Source organism: Anser cygnoides, chromosome 4 (assembly GCF_040182565.1).
Source record: "Anser cygnoides isolate HZ-2024a breed goose chromosome 4, Taihu_goose_T2T_genome, whole genome shotgun sequence".
Lineage (NCBI taxonomy): Eukaryota > Metazoa > Chordata > Aves > Anseriformes > Anatidae > Anser > Anser cygnoides.
The window spans coordinates 62,764,749-62,786,242 of record NC_089876.1 but is presented as its reverse complement, the minus strand read 5'-3'; the positions used below and the strand labels follow the sequence as shown (position 1 = coordinate 62,786,242).

General features: G+C 35.3%; 1 protein-coding gene and 1 long non-coding RNA gene across 5 annotated transcripts in view; one reads left to right on the top strand and one right to left on the bottom strand.

Moving 5' to 3' along the window:
- Nucleotides 1-21,494, top strand: part of TUSC3 (tumor suppressor candidate 3) — a 124,231-nt gene that overhangs the window by 4,035 nt on the left and 98,702 nt on the right. The gene's annotated exons all lie outside the window — the stretch shown is intronic.
- On the bottom strand, nt 836-16,879 carry LOC125180324 (uncharacterized). 2 transcript variants are annotated; one of them, XR_007158740.2, is made up of 4 exons: nt 16,778-16,879; nt 14,569-14,654; nt 9,545-9,653; nt 836-971 (listed from the first exon to the last, which is right to left on the bottom strand). It is a non-coding gene; the product is annotated as an uncharacterized lncRNA (long non-coding RNA). The 2 variants fall into 2 exon arrangements; XR_007158739.2 differs by lacking the exon at nt 836-971 and adding an exon at nt 8,415-8,502.

Here is a 21,494-nt window from a genome sequence, read left to right as displayed (position 1 = left end):
TCTTCCGTACTGTAAGCTTTTGTAATGGTTTCCTTTGCCTGAGTATTTTTGAAGTGTTTAAAGACAGGTATACTTATCATTATTCCCTACTTTTTCCTTCTTACTGCCCTCACCCCTTCCCCAAGTGTATATACAAATTATGACAGTTGTGAGAAATTGTAGAAAATACTTTGGAAGGACAGACTGCCTCATCCTTTATTCCAAAACTCAGCTACACTTACATTGTTTCTAACAAACATCTTACCTTATGTGCCCTCAGAAGTCTTCAGTTGTGATTCTAGAACTTAGGTAGCCTATTACAGCATCTTACTGTTATAAAGATCCATTTTTTTGTGAAGTTCTAATCAAAACTTCTGCGTGTATTGTCCCTGTTTTTCAGTCGGTTATTTCTTGTCCTCATGATGACCATAAAGAACAGATAATTCTTTGATAGTCTTCTCCATTTAGACAGGAACTAAAGGTAGCATTTGACAGTTCTTTTGGGATTATTATGTTTTTTTTATAAACAGAAGCAACAGTGTCTTTTCTTTAAGGCTATAAGTTCTAAATGTGATCATTTTCCTGAGTCAGTCTTCAGTCCTGAGCATACTTTGTTCTGTGTGAAATTAACTGGGATAGATTGGCAGGATCCTCTTGCTGCTTTGCTGTGTGTTCTTATTTTCCTTTGGATTTGCGTAGTGAGCCCATCTCGGTTATTCCAGGTTCGTGATGATTATTAGTGCGTTCCTTCCACTGCAGCCAGGATATTACATCTGTTTGAAAATTCCTTTCTTAGTCTAATTTATTGTGATTGTCTTTTGTTGTAAAAGTAGTGAAAGTCACCCTTGCAGGGCCTGCCCAACATGCAGCAAAACCTGCTGCCTTTGGTTGCCATTGCTCCAACGTGGAAAGGCAATACTTAATTACTTCCTCTGTCTTCTAATGCTGTTCTCAGCGTAGCGTTAATTTCTTCTGATCGGCATTCTGCTTGCCTGTTTAATTTAAAGAAAGAAATGATGAGAAACATGTAGTAGAGCCAGTGGAGAAAGCAAACATTAGAAGAATAGTTTTCTTCTGAAGTAATAGTGATGCTGCCTTGGACACTCTGTTACTTCAACACTGAACAGTCGGTGTTGGATGAAAACAGAAAAAAGATGTACGAAGAATTAGAAGTATTTAGCATGTTCAATAGCATGTGTGGTATAAAGGATGGATTCTTGACCTCTGATACTTTTATTTTTTAAAAAAACAAAATAGTAATAATTAAAACTCATGTTTCATCTCTCTCTCTTGAAATTTTATTTAACATTAAACTTGAATATAAAAGACTTCTTGGTATTCTAATCATTAAAATGTTACGTTTGGTCTCCAGACTGTGGAATGCTGCATGTTTTTGCTTTTGAAACAGCATGCAGGAAAATGTTTGGCATTTATACCAAGTCACAGGCTCCTCTTTAAAAACTTTATTAAAAATTAAGATCTGGCAAAGGTTGAATCTTTGAAGGGAAATGCAGTCCGGGTTATAGATTGGGCTTCAAGTAATCTTAAAGCTGTATTTAAAGTGGAAGGTCTCTATATTAATTTGGTATTTTATCTTTTTTTGCAGTAGGGAGAGAAGCTTTTACAATTAATACTTCAAACATTAAAATAACTGTCCTGGTTTTGAAGTGAAATAAAAGCAATAAGTACTACCTGAAACTGTAAAATTCTTTGAATACAATTCTAAATGTTATTTCTTGAATCTGTCCTAAAAGGAAAAGGAGGGGGGTGGGAGTGTTTGCAAGAATTCTTTGTTTTCCGCTGATTTTTTTTCAAGCTACAAAAACCTCTGCATCCCTTCAATTTCTGTTCCTAATTAACTGAGGTTTTGGAGAAAATGGACAAAATTAACTAGCAGTTCTAATCTTAACAAATGTGCATAGAGAAACTTAATGTCTTCTGTGATTGCATACAAGAAGTGAAATAAGGGATGCTTACAACAGCCTGATCGTGTTTTTGTGATTGGATTACTGAAACTTTTTTCTGCCCAGTTGTTTCCATTTGGCATCCTTGCTGTCATAAGACAGATCAGTGGCTTAATTGATCTTTTTCCCTGTTTTGTTCTATAACCGTTTATACAGCACATCCTGTGCAGCCACATGGAAAATACAGTTAGCACTTAGAAATCAAGCAGATACTCGGGATAAATCAGTCAGTATAATTAGAGGGGGGAAGCATGGTGTTGTTTTTTTTTTTTTGTGCATTATTATTTTGGATCTTCAGATTTACTTTCATTTCTGAAAGTGTATTGAAGGTCACATTTTATTGGCTAAGTTAGTGATCAGAACTAAAAAACAACTTTATCTGGTATGATTTAGGCCTCTTCCTCTTGATTTAATAAATCTGAAAGTGAGCAGATATAAAAATAAATACATTTTTACAATGTAAATATAATATATATATTATAATTATATTTTAATTATAATAATTATAATTTATATTATAAATATATATTTATATAACTATAAATATATAAATAAATATATAAAGATATAAATATAAAATACATTTTTACAATGTAAAAATTTTTACAAATAAAAAGTATTGTCTTTTCATATAATGCTGTTAGATATAATATACATAGGCATTATAGTGCCTTCTTTAATATTTGATAGATATATAGAATTTAATAACTATTTTTCTTCAAAAATTTATATAATGAATGATTGCCATGAAATAAATTGAAAGATATTCCTATAGTGATCGTACATGCTGTATTTCAGGTAGACTTATATTTTCTATGCTATTATTACAATGTAGAAAGTTCTTTGCATTCAGAGAAAGATAAGCAAACTTATACTTTCATTGAGTGGATTGCTTGTTTTACAAAAGAATTTTAAAATAATTTGCAACATTTTGGTTTGAGATGAAAAAGATCTGTACCCGTGGCAGTGCAGGCTTCTTCATGGCGATGCTCTTTGTGATTGCTGAAGTGGCAGGACTTCTGTCGTTTCTAGGGGGTGACTGTTTTACCATCTAATAGGATTTACTAGTAAGATTTTATTTTAATCTGATAATTCACTATAGAATATCCTCAATTCTCCATATTCTGCTTAAGCAGTTGCAGTTCTTATACTAATTATGCAATTCCATTATTTTTTCTTGCTCTTTTCTGTGGAATCCAAAGCAATTTGTTTCTGAATTTAATAAAAATTGGACATTAAGCTTAGCAAAGTTTGGCTGTATTACATAAAACATTCATATATTAAGTTCATAACACAAGTGGTAACTACAGTTGTGCAGTGCCTTTGTGCAGTGACATCTTGAGTTTGTAGAGTGCTTCAAGGATATAGCCTGTAACATCCACTGCTTTAAGTCTAAAAGCTATTTTCTACTTTGGTTTTAGGTTTAGATTTTTGTTTCGGTAATTTCCTATCACCATCACTATCTGTTGTACTATTACAAAATTAGAACCTTCAGTTACTTTCCTCATCCAGTTGCCATACAGAGGCCAGCTAAGACAGGTTCTAGTCCTTAATCTAGAGTATTTCCATTTCTGTTTAACTTTTCTAGATCTTGGTATGCATGTCTTCATTCCTGAGTTATTGTAAATGTCTCTTCAAAGATTTTTGAGCTACTGTAACAGAAGTATAAATAATATGGTGAAAGTCCCTCAAGCATAAGGTTAATTTTTGTGAACTTGATGGTTTTATGAAGTCTTTTGATACTTAGCCTGTTTTCATGACTTATGAAATAATTGACAGTTCAGCTAATTAACTAGCTAATTCCCTTAATACTGCATATTATCAGGTTCTACACATTTAGGTTTTCAACACATTTTCTCTCTTAGAGCTTGTTAGTGGCAGAGGTACATTCATAAAGTTGAGACTTTAATTCAGAACTGCACTGTCCTCTAAGTGCCTGTTCATTTATAAGTGTAAAAGTGAAAGTATAAAAGTATTATTACTTTTATATGACTGTGTTTTTCTTCGCTGTGCTGAAAAATATGATTATTTTAACAGTACGAGAAGTATTTTTTTGGTCACTGCTACTTAAACTTGTCTTGATAATTGTAGATTCTTTGTCTTTATTGTTGACTCCAGTGGTGCAAATTACTACTTAAAACATTTTTGTTCTTTTTCCTTCTCGCAGCACCAACTCTGTATTACCTTCCTCTATCTTTAGTAGTAAACTAGAATGAAATCTAAGTTAAGTTGAACCCGTGACTAGTAAATCCACTGAGGTACTGATATTACTAAAAACATGAATTCATTTTTACTTTTAAACCTGTTTACAATATCTTAGGTGAGTCTTTATCTTTCTGTAATAGACATAACTGAAGACTCAGATTCTGCAAGGGAGATTAATGTGCTTTTAAGTACGGTGCCTTTCTATGCTCTGCTTTATCAAGGTTATCTAGTAGTATAAAGAAGGTATTTGAATACATCTAGAAATCTATTTTAACTGAAGGTGGCATATACTTTTCTAGGTACCCTGGAAGATGTTGGGCTAGATAAAGCGAAGAAATAAGTTAACTGTACTGGCATGTGTTTAGGTGGCTCTCTAAAGAGAGAAATTCAAACTACAATTAAGTGAGGCAATTGTAGAGAAGCTTAGTAAAAGAAGGAGTAGGACACATCAGTGTGTAGTACCTGCACACTGTATAATCATTGATCTTGAACTAGGGAATAAGAAATGCTAAGCAGGAAGGTGTTTCTGAAATCTTGGCCTTCTCTGGAGTTTGGATATTGAACTCAGAACTGTTAAGGCTGTGTTGTCCTGAATTTGGTATCGTTAGCACTGGTTATGTCCTGGTGAAGTGTTGCAAAGTCTTCAGCTACAGGAGGAGGTGATAGTAGCAATGACTGTACACTAATTATTCAGTGAAGACTATGTACATAGTCCTTAAAAATAATATCAATAAAGAAGTAACGTGAATGTAATCATTACGTTAGAGTACTGTGATTTTTCTTCTCCATGCAGTGACATAATTATGGTTAAGGTTGTATCTACCTTGGTTTCTGTTCAGGTTGTATGAAGTGGTGAAAGTACATATATTGATTGTGATTTGTAAGATATTTCAGGGATTTCTTCTGAGATGTGAGACTTGAATGCTTTCAGGTTAATGAAGATCAGGCTGAATCTGTATCTCCTCACTTGGCCAAACACTCTTGAATTTAGGAAGGTACACAAATGCACACAGCAATAAATGTGTTTTGCTTTCAAGCATCTCTTTAAATCTTTGACTCCTTTTAGTGAGATGGTTCTGGGTATCGATTAGATTTTTTTCTGAGTATGCCTGAGATTAGGTGCTTAGAAAAGGTAACGCTCATGCTACCTGCTTTATCCATCTTCATAATGGGGCCATAGAGTTGAGTTCAGTGCAACATCTGGAATAGTGTAGGAGATGTTCAGAGGTCCAGAGAGCACTGAAAATTCTTCCTTTAATACAAAAACATGAAGAGCTAAAAATTTTTCTCTTATGTTTGTACTTTTCTGACCTATTTTTTTTTTTTAAAAAAAAAGCTTTAGATTTCCTTCAAGCTGTAATGTTGCTGTAACACTGAAAGGAGGTTTTCAGGTTATGTATGAATCTAGCTGTAGCGTAGTGCAAAAATCACTTGAAGGTGGATCAGTCTTCGTGGTGATGGATGGCTGAAGTTGATAAGATTTCTTCTTATCAGCTGCCAGCCATATGTCTTACATGGAGTTGCTGTTAATGGCATGTAAAATGTCATTAAGAGACAGATTCCTCCTTCAAGTTCTCTTAACAAGTCCTAGATTCTTCTAACTTACCTTATGCTGCAATGTGACCTGCTTAACAGGTGGCCTGATCAGGTTGGAGTGTTGGATCAGATCAGCTTTTTTATGGGTAGCTGATCTGATTTTGAGGCAAAATGCCTGTGAAATATGACAAGCCAAAAATTGCATGTAAATATATTAAGAAGCCCACAGTAAGATGTATGCAATTCCAAAGAGACAAGTTTTGATCATCCAATCAAAGACTGTTTTGACTAAGCACAAACATCTTGGTCATGCTGCTTAGATCTGTCCTTTTATTACAGTTTAGAAGCAAATGTTCTCACCAAATCCAGATGACAGCGTTTGGTAATTTGCCTTAGCAAATGGTAAATAATGTTTACCAGGTTTAAATACTGAGATTTACGAGAAGCCGGGTAAAGTGATCAAACATATTCAGAAGTGAGAGTTCTTAAAACATATTGAAATACTGAAATCTGCTAGAGGATAGAGGAGGCTACTGCTAAATTGTTTGAACTACATTATTTTTGCATCACACTTTAGTCACGGTTTGTACTCTTGGTAACCACGCGATGGTTCAGCTTTAATGCATTTCACTGGAAGTTTTTTAATCTTTTAGTTCCATGCCTGATTTCTTGAAATCTTCCGGCCTAGTGGAAAGTGAGTGGCAGGAATTGCATTGGAATTTCAAGGATGATGGCAGTCCTAGAAAACCTAATCCAAGATGAAAATGTGAGACTATTATGCCTCTCTGCTGTCCACAGCAGATGGGTTCACTTACTGAGAATGTGACAGTGATTTAAATGGAAGCACTAACTTCTTTAGTGGCAATTTGTTTAGAAACTAAGATAAAACATTATTAATATCCGCTGGAGAGGCTCCAGATACTATCATTGCTTTTCATTTCCTTTATGCTTCTTTGGTTTTGGCTATAGCTGATCATTTGCCCAGGTCCTATACATGATCAAAGTACTTAAACCAAACTTCATGGAGAATCCATGGAGAAACCAAAACTTTCATCTACAATGTTCTTGTGTAACTGCATATTTGTCCTGCAGGTTGCTAGCATAACTAAATTAGTTCAAGGGTAATAGGCACGTGCAGTTCTGCTTTTGCGCGTGTGGAGGACAATCCTTGTCTGATTTGGTAGCGTGTATTTCAGCCCATTCTTTGCACAGAAACTTGGCATTCTTAAACTTGTCATTGTTTGCTGTGAACTTGTGTAACATTCACCGATAGGATTTGATTTGTCAGCGGAATGTGACATCTTGTCCCTTTATATAGTAGCCTTATGGTTAGAGCACTTCTGGGAAATTGAAATAGTGAGAGCAGTTGATACCATTTCCCAGAAATCAAACGATTATCCTGGTTCACATAAAGTGCCCTAAATGCTTTGCTGTCTGCTGTTCTGGGCGCCTGGATCCTCTTTAAGGTGGTCTGTGTTATTAATTTTATGAGCAGGCTCTGAAGTGAACCAGCTGTCTTATACCTGCAATGCATTGTTTGCATTTTGGAATGGGCTCTGAGTGTGCAAACTGGATTCTGTTACTGAAATGAAATCGAAGTGCAGGTAATGCACTCCAGGTGCTAATTGGTATTCCGTCCTTGGAACTGGTTGAGAATTATTTTGAAGTAAAATTCTCAAAATGTGCAGGGTGTGGCTATTAGGATTGCAACACCAGCTATTTTGTTCTGCAAATCCGTTCTTCAGCATTGCACTACTTGCTAATACAGATCTAGTCCAGCTGTCCTCTTGCGCAGGCACAGAGCTTCAGAAAAGGTTGAAGCATTCACTGGGTTGGAAAGGAACAACAAGAGGGAAGGTAATTTTGTAGCTGAATGATGATCATTCAGAAGAGGGATGTCCCGAGTTCCCAGAACTATTTATACATTTAATCCAATAACTGTTTAATGTAAAATATTGCAATACAATCTGTTCAAGTAGGTTTACTTGTCCACCATCTGGAGATGAGTGCTGCCTGCCAAACTTCTTAGTTGGGGAACACACAGAGGGCAGTGGAAGAAATCAAGGTTACTTTTGAGTAGTGAGAGTTCTTCAGTATAACCCCTACACACTGACTTTCTCCATCGAAGCTGCTGTCACATTTTCAATTTTAACTTCCTTGATCAGTGGGGGTGGCTGAAGGAAGGAAGTTTAGAGGGCACTGTGCCCAAAGTGTCAGCCCCCAAACATCTAGATGTAATGGGGGTCTTGCAGGTAACACAAAGGTGCTCTAATCAGCACTTTTTTTTTAAAACTGTTCTAGGTTTGTTTGTATATTACAGGTTTGTGGAGGAGAAGGAGAATACACAACATTTGCACTGTAAGTACCCAAGAGAACCAGGAGAAGCTTCTTCAGACCTCGAATTGCTAGCTTTGTTCTCACCGCGTGGTTGCTGTAGGTCACAGTCCTCTAGTTAACAGCTTCTGTGTGGCTTAAACTAAGTACTATATACCAGGTGAGGTAAAGTATAGCATGAAGTTGCAGTGGTGTTTGACTGAGTTTATAGGTAGTCAAATATGGTGATATTTGACTCTGTTTTTAATTGAATACAATATGGGGTGAGGGGAGATAAAAGCTGATAAGTTTCTTTTAGTGCCGGATGTTGTATAAAACGTTAGCAATTGGGCTACACTGAAAAACAATGAGACCTGAATTCATCACAACTGAAATTTTTAGTTTAGATATTTTTATTGGAGATTTAGCAACCTTTATTGTCATCCGTGGTAGAGGAGAGTATGGTTCCACCCACATAAGATTTTGATATTTCGGACCTCAGCATCTTCATTTAAAAAAAAAAAAAAAAAACATGCTGGTATCTTAGTGTTCATTTTACAAGATTTTTCAAGTGAGGCGAATTGGAGAGATTGGAAGTACCAAGTATATGTTGCATACTCTGATGAAATACAGTTTCGTGCTTGTACAACTTTTATCTTTAATTGCATTTTTCTTGTCCCATCATGTTCAAGTAATATAATTACAATTGTATTAATACACTAGTTTACTGGCATGTATCTTAAGTGGCTCAAAAATCTAGCTGAAGTTGTTCGGTTATAGCATTATTTTTTTTGAGCAGCGAATGCATTGTGCTCTGATGCAGAACTTGTGCTCACTTGGCTGAGAGAGGAAATTACCAGTTCATTAGCTGATACAGCAGCTTTGTTTTCCAAAGTAATTTGAAGTCTGCACTTCTCCCAGGAAGTCAAAATAGAACTTTTCCTAAATTTAATGAACTGTTTGATAGTAAAAAAGTTCTTTAGGAAACGCATTTTTACTGAAGTCCATACAGTAAATCCTGAGCCTACAATGAGTTACTACAATTTGTTTTTAAAATGAGCTTATAAACAGAGACACTTTCAACTGGTTAGATCTATACTCGCTTTTTATAAGAATAACATAAATAGGCCTTTAAAAATTTGATTTCAGTTAAATTTTAGAAATTCTTTGCAGGAGGTAAAAATTTAGACTTCATATGTTCATGCTGCTGTTTCCTAACATATTTAAAGTGTAAGGTTTTCTGTTAAAGTATCATGACCACTTTGTACAGTCTTGATTTGACATTCCTCAACAAACTTCTGCTTTAATCTTATCAATGGCACTTTTTTTTTTAACTTCTAAATTATGTGATGATATCTATGCATAGTCTTTCCTTAAACTGCTCAGAAATAGCTTTGGAACTACTAAGTAATTATTTTATGTTGAAAGGACTAGGGGCTTTATCTGTCACAGGTGATTGTCTACCTCCTGTTGAACCTCAGAGGCCATTCGTTAGTATTAACACCATGCGATGTTTGATGTTCTTTGTCTTGTAATGAATGACTTACCAGCGAAGGTGGCATTCGAATGAGAAGAACTCCTGCTCCAGGAATGCTTCGTACTGATCTCTGTTAGTGCATGGGTAATTGCAGGTAAGCAAGAACTTCATCCAGATGGCTGACAGAATAGAAAGTTTAGTATAAGCTTTTGTTGTTAGAAAATGTGGAAGTAATAGTCACAGAGAAGAAGAATGCTAAATCCAGTGGCTCTGTTGTATTTTTATTGTTTTCCTCATGAGAGATGGAAGTTGCTAAGAGGCTCTGACAATAAAGTGACCAATAAAAGGATGACACAATAGAATAAAACTACAGAGAATAAATGTCAGAGGTAGTGAAGAATGTATGAGTATTAGTAATAAAATGACACTGAAATAATGTAAGTGAGGATAGATGATTTTTCTCACAATGAGAACATTAGTCATGATCAAAAGTAGTTTGAAAAAAGGTATTAGGAGGCATACTACTCTGAAATATGTATTAACACAGAGATAATGGATACAATATACAAATTGCCCATTTTTTTTTTAAAGTGGAGATTACACTTTATTAATTTTGATGCTTTCAAAACTTTCTTTACTGCCTACTATTTCTAACTTTGTCTTAATTGCTTGTGGGATTTTTTTATGGAAAGGTTTTACCAAAAGAAAAAAAAGAGGGTTGTCTTCTGTATGATGGAAGAAGGGAAAGAAAAATCAGTCTGAACATGAATCCAAACTTTTGAGGAAATTTTTATGAAGTCTTAGTCTGCATGTTATAATTTCCCCTGCTTGCATGAAATTTCATATATTTGGACTTGTACATTCAGGGGAACATGTGGTCAAATAAATACAACTTCCCCTTCTGTCCTGGAGAGATCTGTGATTTCTACAACAGTAGCAGATTGGAAAGCCTGAAGATTTTTTCCCCATATAATACTGTTCATTGTCTTTGACTCTTTTATCAGAGAACTTTTCTGTTGTGCCATTTTAATAAGTATCTTCCAAGTGTAAGGAACAAGAATACATCCAGATTGTTGGCTGCTCTATTAGTGAATGTGCAATACTATGTACATGCTGTAATAGCAGTTGCTTTGAACTGCTTAAAACAGCAGTCTAAAGAATAAGTGATTTTTGGCATTGCTTCTGTATAGCGCTTGATTATGAAGAAATGTGTATGTGAAGTGATAAATAGAGGGAAATTTTGAACTTCTCTATAACAGGTTTGCAGGATGCCGAGGACCTGCTGGTAGATCGTTAGTTATATTCTGGAATTCTTTTAATAGAGGAAGATTTATGACAGTGTTCTGTCCTCTATCCTTACATCTCTCTGAAGATTATAGGCTTTCCATTAATGCCACAAGGACCTGGGTTAAATTAATGTAGATTACATGTATGAAAAAGAGAGAAAATAAGAGTTCTGAGCTTTTTTTCTTCATGCCACTTAAAACTCTTCACTGTGTATATTCAGCAAGCCAAACAGATGTTATAGTTACACACTTTTCCCCACCTGCCTTCTGAGGTAAGCTTTTGTACGGTTAAGTTTAATGCATTTAAAACTGAAATCACAGGATGATTAAATAAAATTTTTGAGACATCTTGCTTACATATCAGCTATAGCTTTGTACAGTTTTAACATGTTTGTTTTTCTTGCTCATCTGTTTGAAGTGGAAAAAAATAATGTGCAGAATGTAAACTTTGACAATATCAGAATCTTTCATACTTTCTTGAAAATGTATTGATGCAAAAACGTTTGTGGATCTTTTTTATTCCTACCCAACTCTAGCCATAGTGCTTACTATGTTTTATAGCATTATTTGCATATGGTCTAAGCTCCTTAATGGAATCTCTTTGGGCTACATAGAATTATAGTATATAATCTCTTCGTTAACCAAAGTGACTTATATGGAGTCAATTATATGAAGTAGATTACAGCTTTTTTTCACCATAATGGAGAATTCATGTGCAAAGGATAAACTCATTGAATTTTGATTACGTATCTGCCATAGGTCAAATACTGATATCTTCCTGATAAGCATGTGGAGGAAAGAGGAGGGAAATGCTGTGTTGTTTTTTTTTTTTTTTTCCCACCAGCTATCTGTCTTGTCTAGAGGACTGCTGCCAGAGTTGTAAACAAGAAAATTAAAACTATGCTTGGGAAAGTAGGAAGCTGTATATTTTCCAAATTAAAAAAAAAAATTAAAATGCTGATGTAGGACTGAAGACTGATTGTCTGTGCAAATCTTACCACTATTTCATACTGCCTTTCAAAGTGACCAAACTGATTTGCCTTTCTGCCCACTGTTATTTCTCAGAGCTAGGAATAGCATCCAGGCTTCATGACTATAAATATTCTGCTGTTCATAGCAGAGAAGAAAGAAAAAAGTAACTTAAAAGAAGTATTTCATTTCCTACAGGAGTTAGACTATACAGAAGCATCTAGTTGCAACTTATGTTGTTCCATAGCATCTAAGATGTTAGGTCTTTTTTAATGATCAGGGCATTCATACTGAGGTCAAGACCTTCAAGTTGTCTCAGTAACAGAGTTACAATTGTGATTTGGTCATGTGGAATTCACTCAGTGCAAAATAAAAGAATATGTTTTTTTCATCACATGATTTTTGGAACAGTTCCTTAGCTGATGCTCTTAATACATCGTAATGTTATAGAGTATACAACACATTTCAAGATTAGAACTGTTGTATTAGCGTGAAGCTGTAAGATGAGAGCTTTTAGTTGTGGTTATTATTTTAAAATTAGTGATGGACAACTGTAACGTATGCATAAATGTCAACATAGAATGCTTTTCCCCTTCTTTACATACACTAATATCAGTGGAAAGCATACCACACTTGTTCTAGGTTAAGGCAGACCTTTGTTGTTGCAGTTGCTGCAGTGTTTACCTGATTTCCAGATATTTGTGAGCAGAATTTTGGAAAGTGAAGGTATAATAATACTCAAACTCATCTCTGCCATCATGTTTTCTAATTATGAGAGTTTAATTTTTCTGTAAATAATTTTGCACGCTTAGATTAATAGTGGTGTTACTATGTATCGTATTTAGAATGCAAACATAATAATAGCATGTCTCAGTGTTCTTCAAAAGGTTGATGTAATTCAAAACCAGGAATAATTTGTTTCTTTAATTCCCCAGCAGGTGTAGATTTTTAGAGACATCTTCTGCAGGTAGAAATGTTGCTACACTCCAGTATTATATTTAAATGAATAACAGTAGTTTTTGTTTATTTATATTCACAAGAGGATGTTATGTTTACCCAGGCTCTTATGAGAATAGAAATAAGATGAGCAGAAAGGTTTGTGTGCTTTCTTCCAATTTCGTATTACCTGTATTTTTCCTTGTTTCCATTATTTTCAACTTGGGGATAGATCTCATGTCTTGTGTCAGTACAGATAACTGCTGTGTATGCTGTGCCTCCAGAAGTCAAAAGGCAGGCACGTGAGCACTTGTAAGCAACAGCAAAAGTCCTTCTGACCTGTAAGCTGTGTTATAAACAGCTTAGAAAAGATTGCTGCACTTTGCATATTTTTGGGAATTAATCTACTGTAGTGATGGCCCAAAAACTATGGTTGGAGGGTGGATAGCCATGAGTTAGTATTATACAAAAATTCTCAGGCAGATGCTCAGTGCACCCCCTCTTAAACAAAAGAAAAAGCTCAGAAGTTACGTTGTTAGAAGGTACGTGCTAGACTGTTTAAAATTTCAAATATGTTTTGAGTTTTCTGAGAATTTCTGCAAACTGATTCTGAAGTGATTAGATGAAAAAAATCTTCAAAAGTCACAATGTTCAGTTAATGCTATGATCTGTTTTACAGTTGTCTCAAGTCTTGGGCTGTTGATTTATTTTCATTTGCATTTCCAATATCTTTCTAATTACATTTATCTAATTAGCTATCTGTGTGTGTGTCTTGCAGCTGCCCTTGCTAAGAGACAGGCAACCAGCTTGTGCACCACTGTAGTGGAAATAATTCCTCCCCTAAATTTTTTATTGATTAGAATGGTGAGCAAACTCTAAATATTTTTAAAGACCCTTCATATAACACACGCACGAAGATTGGAGGATTATTTATTTCAGGTTCAGCTGTTTGAGCTGATAAGGATATTGGACTATGGATATTCAAACCTGAAAAATCCTGAGCTCGTAGGATGATTTGGTTGGGAGCAACCTTAAAGCCCATCCAGTTCCAACCCCCCTGCCATAAGCAGGGACACCTCCCATTAGACCAGGTAGCCCAAAGCCCCATGCAACCTGTTCTTGAATGCTGCCAGGGATGGGGCATCCAGAACTTCTCTGGGCAAAAAAAAAAAATGGATTAAAATCTTCAATTTTACTTACAAACTGATGGAAAGGTGTGCAAATTATTGTTGCAGCAGTATGAGGACTATAAACAGTTTTTATCCTTAAAACTTTTATGCATTGTATTTTAAAACATAATGAACATACTCTATAAATGCTATACAGGGAAATTGTTTTGTTTTTGTTTTTTAATTTCAGTCTAATCAGCATATTAATTTCAATTTCTTGTATAAAAGAACGTTTAAATATATTTTTCACTTAATCATGCTATAAGTAGACAAAAGTTCAATGACTGTAATCCATCCTTGATTTTGCAAACCAATAGTTAAGATTCCAACAATGTCTTAATATTAAATATTGTAACTATTGTATTAATTGTAAATTAATTGTCTTGTGTATGATGATAGTACCTATTGTGTATAGGTGCAGTAGATAAATACTCACCTCAATGTTTCCTTAATAGTGAATGACAAAACGAGTGTGCAAAATGTTTAAATGTAAAGGTTTAGGCTTTAAAAAAAAATCCGCTTAAAGGAAATTAAACTTGTGATTCAGTTTTGGGCTTCTGATAACTACTGTCTAAATTAAAGGAAATATTCTTTATGGTCTTCCCAGCTTGATATCTCCCAGAATGTCCACTGTCATAGGTGTTGTCAGCTAGATTATACCTAGTATTTTTCACAAAGACCTTTTCCAGAGTGGATCCAAAATGGAAATGAACAATTTACAATCTCTTCCTTACCTTTCAGCTTAGCTTCTTTCATGCTTGGTGTATCCCTGTCCTTTCCTTGACTTAGTCTGTTTAGTCACCTTTTTCTCCTGTTAAAGCTGTTGTATAAATGTTTTAATTTCTTAAGCATCTTGTCTTAAAAAAAAAAAAAAAAGTTCACTTAGAGTTTCAGAGTTTCTCCTGTTTGTATGGTTTTTGTTTTGTTTTGTTTTTGAATTTTATGGGAATGGGGAAATTTAGACCAGTAAGAGTATTGCTCAGTAGTAACATGTCTGTCCCTCTTCCAGAGAGGGATGGCTTAACAGTGACCCACATAATGCTACGTGTTTGACAGGACTAGAATATCTGCCTTATTTTTAATAGCACCATACAAAACAGAGAGCAAAGAACAACATTTTTGTAGTGAAGAATCCCAAGGAAGTCAGAATAAAATGTATATACTTTCTTTTTTATCTGAGTTATCTTTTACTTGCTGTGCACTCTTGCCTGGCCTCAGTTCTTGAATGCTTAATTTTAACAAGCAAATTAAGGAGTAGTCATATCAGTAGATTATTCCTGTGGTAACTAAATTATCTTGATTTAATTGGGACAGGAAGTATGTAGGGTGCTTGAATTAAATATGTTTCTGTGATGCAAAATGGCATTTCAAAGTTCAGGTTACTTTGTTCTCTGGATACTATTTAGATCTTTTAACAAATTTGCTGTCTTGGCCTGTAGTCTTCTTTGTGTTCTGTTAGTCATCCTGACCTATCATTTCTCCTTGAAATTTCTTTATATATATGAAATAAATTATTTCCCACGTGTGGTAGGGAATGCAGTTATCCTGTAATATCTGTTGCTTCTAGCATTAGCTTTATATGGCTTTAGATCAGAAAAGTATTTATTTTTTCATTATTCAGATTGTTTTCATTGGCTATCTTTCTTTGTTCTTGTTATCCCTTTCTATGTAATTCTCTCAGTGGAGCAGTTTGGTATTGATGTTATTTTTGGATATTTGTCTATAAAACCTGTAAATAAAGAAATGGCATAATAGTAGGTCAGTTTCTTAAAACCTCTCTGATAGAGATTTTTCAGTTTTTTTAACATTTCTAGGAATAACCCTTAATTTTCCTGTTAGTCGCTTGTTATATTTTTCCTGCCTTTTTTTTTTAAGATAGAATTCTGCTTGTCTGTTGGAGTCTCTGAGCTTTTATGAAACAGAGTCACCCGCTACAGTTGCAAGTCATCACACATGGAGTTATGTTTTTTGCTGCCTGTGACTGCATTCTTATTCTGCTTAACCAAAATGTCTACTTATTTCCTTTCTGTGTTCTAATTTTTCTTCCGTCTGTCTAGATCACTTCCTTGATTCTTCTTAATTCTTATTTTCTTAGCTTTTTTGCTTTCTTAGAAATTAAATATTCATGTATGTGATGGACATCTGATGCCTGCTCAGTATTGAGAGCAAACTCCGTCTTGGAATGTTTGTTGCTGCCTTGGGGAAAGCTACTGATGTATTTTCTGCCAAAAAATTTTTCTCTAGGTCTGTTCAAAGTCAGATTTCAAACTGTCACCATTCACTTCCTGCATTATATTACATTTCCCTTCCCTTTAATGTTAGAATGTAGTATTTTTCTTCCATTCTGTTTCTTCATGTTGTATCTCCAATTGCGTCTACATTTTTCTTCTTATGTTTTTCCTTTGTATGTTTTTATTTATCATACCTATTGCTTAGTGTCATACACTTTTGTGATTATCTAGGTATTTTTCCTTGTAGCCATTGGTTCCATCATTTGTGTGTTTTTCAACATTTTTCCCAAGGATTTTGATCCTCCTTCTTGTCAATGTACTGCTTAGTACATACAGATAAATTTAAAAAGATGACTCCATGATCTGTGTGTTATATCTCTTGTTCTTAGATAATAGTTATGTTCAGCTCTACTTTAAGAACTAATGAAAATAACAAAGTAGGATAAGTTAGATTTTTATGTACTTGTATTGGAAGAAATTTCTTGTTTGGACTTCCTTTTTTTTTTTTTCCTTCCTCGAAAATCTGAGTGTCATGCCTCTAGATTTGTTTGGGGTAGGGAAGAGAGGCATGTCTGTAATCATGTGTCCTGGTCTTGGCTAGGATAGAGTTAATTTTCCTCCTAGTAGCTGGTATGGTGCTGTGTTTGGGATTTAGGATGAAAATAATGTTGATAACACACTGAGGTTTTAATTGTTGCAGAGCAGTGCTTACGCTAAGCCAAGGACTTTTCAGCTTCTCGCTCTGTCCTGCAAGTGGGCAGGCTGGGGGTGCAGCAAGAGCTGGGAGGGGACAGACCCAGGACAGCTGACCCCAACTGGCTATAGGAGTATTCCATACCATCTGACGTCATGATGAACAAATAATATGGGGGGGCTGGCCAAGGTGGGGGGGCCGGCTGCTCGGGGATAGGCTGGGCATCGGTCAGCGGGTGGTAATTGCACTGTGCATCACTTGTTTGTACACATTATTATTAGTAATACTATTAGTTGTACTGTTATTATTTTCCTTTCTTTCCTGTCCTAATAAACTGTCTTTATCTCAACCCACAGGTTTTCATTTCTTTTTAATTCTCTCCCCCTGTCCCAGAGAGGGAGGGGGGAGGATAAGTGAATGGCTGTGTGGTGCTTAGCTGCCGGCTGGGTTAAACCATAAGACCGTGGTAACTCTGGACAAGTGTACAAAGCTAACAAGGGCTTCTTTTAATTATTTATGAATGAAATTATCTCTATCTCACTCTGTTTGTATGATCTATCGTAAAATCAAAGACTATCTGCACATTAATGTTGAGGTGCATGCAAATATTCCTCCTGTCTGTCAGGACCAGAATAGGTCCAGTTTACAGCAGTCAAGAAAGAGCATCTCACGTTGTCATTCTTCCTACTGGTTTCCGTCAGCAGATGTCTCTCACTATTTTGAATTCCTCCTCATTGCTGAGTTGACTGTTCGATGTTGCATTGCTTATTATTTTGATTATTTGTTTCTGCCTCACATCACTTTTCCTTCAAAGTCCATATCCCTTGTAAGTGAAGACAGAAATTGAAGGATTATTTATTTATGGGCTCTTAAGGAGTCAACTTTCCCTAAAACCGTAACATCTGTTTACTTCTAAGTTGATCAAATCATCTGGAAAACTATCCTGTGGCTTCCACTCCTGAAAGAAATACTCAGAATTTGCTTTCCAGGTGCTGTCTGGTTTGATCCAGGTTTTCTCTGAGAGAATTCATACCAATGCTGATTTGATTGTTTTCATATACTTAAGTGTCTTGTGCTCAACTAACACTGCAAAATAAGAGCAAGGATAAATCCTTGAAGTAACAATTATTACCATTTCTAACTGTAAGATTACTAAAGGACTTTTAGCTTTAGAACTAAAATACTTGACATATTGTTAATCTGAAAGGTAAAAGGCTTTGTTAGCTCTGCTGGAGCTGTCTTTTCTAATTATGAGACAAAGTTCTTGGATTCAGCATGATTCTGTTTCTCTGTGACCAATATCCATTTGTCTTAAGAGATTTATTACATTCCTCGTTTTTGACTCAAGGGGTCTTTGTTGTAACTCATAGGTCTTGAGTTTATATTTCTTCTCTGAAAATTCAAAACAGGCAGTGTGAATTAACTCAAGAAACTCTCCTCCTTTGCTTTACTTGGAGAAGAAGAATAACTGGGATGATATGGTGTGAAATGCTATCAAAACAAACGTGATCTCTGTTGGATACCTTTCTTTTTCCCTCTCCGCTTGTTGCAGTTCCCTGACATGTTCGAGGCTGGTAATGGATTCTGTCCTTGTCATGATCACTCTCTGCACTAATCTATAAAAGGGATGATTCTCACTCATTAAACTCTAATCGTTGCCTCTCATGTTATCCATCTATTGACAGAAGATCTCACAGAAAGATTTTTGTTCTGTTGCCATGTTGTATTGAGTGAAAATGGTTCTGGTATCTCTTTCCAGAGCAGCTAACTGCATGCCATATTGTGGTAATCAGAAGAAATCTTTTTATCTCCCCTGAAAAACTACTTTGTGCATTCATTATTTTATAACCTGAGATCATTTAGGATCTCCATATGAGGTGGGTAAGAATGACTTAACTCATTCAGGTGGAGTTCACCTAGTCCCAATATTCTTTCTCAAACATCTGCAAATGCATGCATAGGGAGGAGTAGTAACAGGAAAAGTATTACTGCATCACTAACCTGTAATCTCCCACCCTTCCACTGTTTTCAGCTCAGATTTTCTTGAGTCTGATGTTTTCCACTAGTGGAGCTCTCTGCGGAATGAACTGTCATGATTAATTCAACAGTCCTAGATCTTGTACCTTTCTTTCTATGCTTTACTTGATATATAGCTCATACAGAATCTAGGTATGTGGTTACACGTATTATGTGGAGAGGATTGCAAATTAAGAGTATTTAATCAGATGTAAATTCTGCTGTTGTGTTTCTTTTGTTGCAGGAATGTTGCACTAAGAATGTACCAAAATATTGTCCTCTCTATTCAGGAGAGCTCATTTCACTGCTGAAGGGAGTATTTCTTTAAGGATAATCGGGCTGATATCTGGACCTTTTATAGATAAAGTTCTTCTACTGTCTTCTACAGAAAGTCTTCCAGCTTTCTGTGACTGAGATGGCCAAAAAGATATGAACAGTGCATTGGATCTGTCTATGCTCGCTCAGTGTATATACCTGATATTCCTGGTTGTATATAGTAGTTCTGAAAAGTCTAGAAATGTAAACGTGGAAATTCTTGGCTCTACTTGGACATTTCCAGGAAAAAAAAAATAGGAAAATTGTGACTGGTCTGGTTTTTTTGTCTAGAAGCTAAGTGCTCAGCTGTGTACTTTACAGTTTGTACACGGTTGTCTATTAAACAGGAAGTGTCTGATAGAAATGATTTAACTATATAGAAAAAAATAAAGCTTAATATGTTCAGTTGCTAAAGAGATTACAGTTGTCTCGTGGTAACCACTAGCTATCAGTTCTGAAGCTTTATACAAGAAGAAAAACACACCTTCTTGAACAAGCAGCAAGATGCTCTTTGTTTTGCTTGCATTTATGACATACCAAAGCATATGGGTTTTGGAGACAACTTGTTTTCTGGTGATGAGGATGGCTGGTGTGAGGGCATGAGATTGTACTTTTAGTGGCAGTCCCTTGAATTTGGAATGAATTTGTGATGGAGATCACCCCGGTAAAAAATGTGACTGCTTTCGAAATACATAAGCAATCAGTCTTTCTTGACAAATTGAACTATGATTGTATAACCAGTAATTTATACTAACAACGACACAAAATAAGTTTTTATGTTTTGAATAGAAGAACCTTGTCTTAGCTCTTAAATCACAATTTAATTCTGAGCCTGCCATTTTACCTGAAATGAACTTTCATTATTTTGAAGAAGTAGCACTCTCAATTGCATTTTTATTAAAGACAACAGTTTAGAATAAAGAGAAAGGAAGGAATAGGTCTTACGCCTCCAGAGGAAAGATGCTGTTTGAAGCAATGAATGTGCAACATTATTCCCTATGTAAAACATCATGACAACAGACTGAATGAAACAAAGAATAGTACAAAGGTCCACCTTAGTTTGTGGCATTTCTTAGCTAAAATTGTGAAGCTGTCAAGAACTTAAACATACAGAGATGACAGGTGAGGAGGTGTTCTCGCTGTGAAACACTAAGCATGACTAGATTTTCAGTCAGAGGATACTGATTTTAAGACTCTTGTATTGTCTTGTTACCATATACTGTAGAATTGTACTCCAGAATTGGTGTTTCTTTGAGGAATTGTTTTTGAATACCTAATGAATAGAGAAGCATAAAATACATACGATTTCTGAAAAGCATTTTAATTGAATCTGCATTGAATCTTGCCAAAAGAGATAGTGCTGTGTTCAGTGATAGGCTCCCCAACAGTTAGGCACTAGATGTTCAAGGAGCTAAAAGTAAGAAATGTTAATTTCAAGTGACAGGGGAAAAAAAAAAGGTTTCTTGAATTATCTCATTCAAAACAGTCCAATATATAGGCCATCTTCCATCAGTCATTTGGAGAGAGAAGCATAGGTTTATGCATGATATAGGTTACTTCCAGTGGTTAAAAACTAAGGGGGGCAGTAGTTCTGTATGTTGAACTCACCCACTCGATAGGTGCATAGTACTAGGAATGAAGTCTGGAGTCACTTCTACAAGGTGGTCATAGAATGCTGTGGTGACAGGGAGGAAAATAATGGCAACCATTTACAAGTGGATACCAATTCTAAGCTGTTGTGAAGAGAATGTGGGGTCTCTGAATAAACAATTGAGGAAGTATTTATCTGATCGAATTATTTCATATGCACATTGTATTGGCATGGACAAAGCAATTGGTAGGGTATTACAGCCAGTTCTGATATCCATGCTGAAGAAAATGTTTGACAAATATTGAAGTATTTAGGAAAGAATTGCAACAAATATTTGTTGATCTGCCTGGAAGGTAGAAGCTTGAATTCAATCCTTGAATAAAGTTAAGCATTAAGGATGACCTTGACCACAATCTAACCCCTACCTGTATAAAAATATACATCTGTTAAGTAAGGTCTGTCTCATCTATCAAAAATTGTTTGGTTTGACAGTTGAAAGCTGAAGCTTAGGCAAAGTGAGAGATCAGGTGCAAATTTTGTAATGTGAGATTTAATTTTAGTTTAATTTACCTGAGGATTTAATTTATTTTGTCTTTTTGTTGGTTAGATTAAATGATTTGTAATGCTGCTTCTTGTCTTAAGATATGAAAATTACCCATCAACAGCACAATTTCCCTGATTTTTGTTTTGCGGTTCATTTTGTATGCTGTGTATTCTTTCCATACGCCACATATTTGTATCAACAAAGCATAACTGCATTGCAGAGTGACAAACTAGATATACTGCTCTCTTGTTAATCATTGGCTTTCTGGT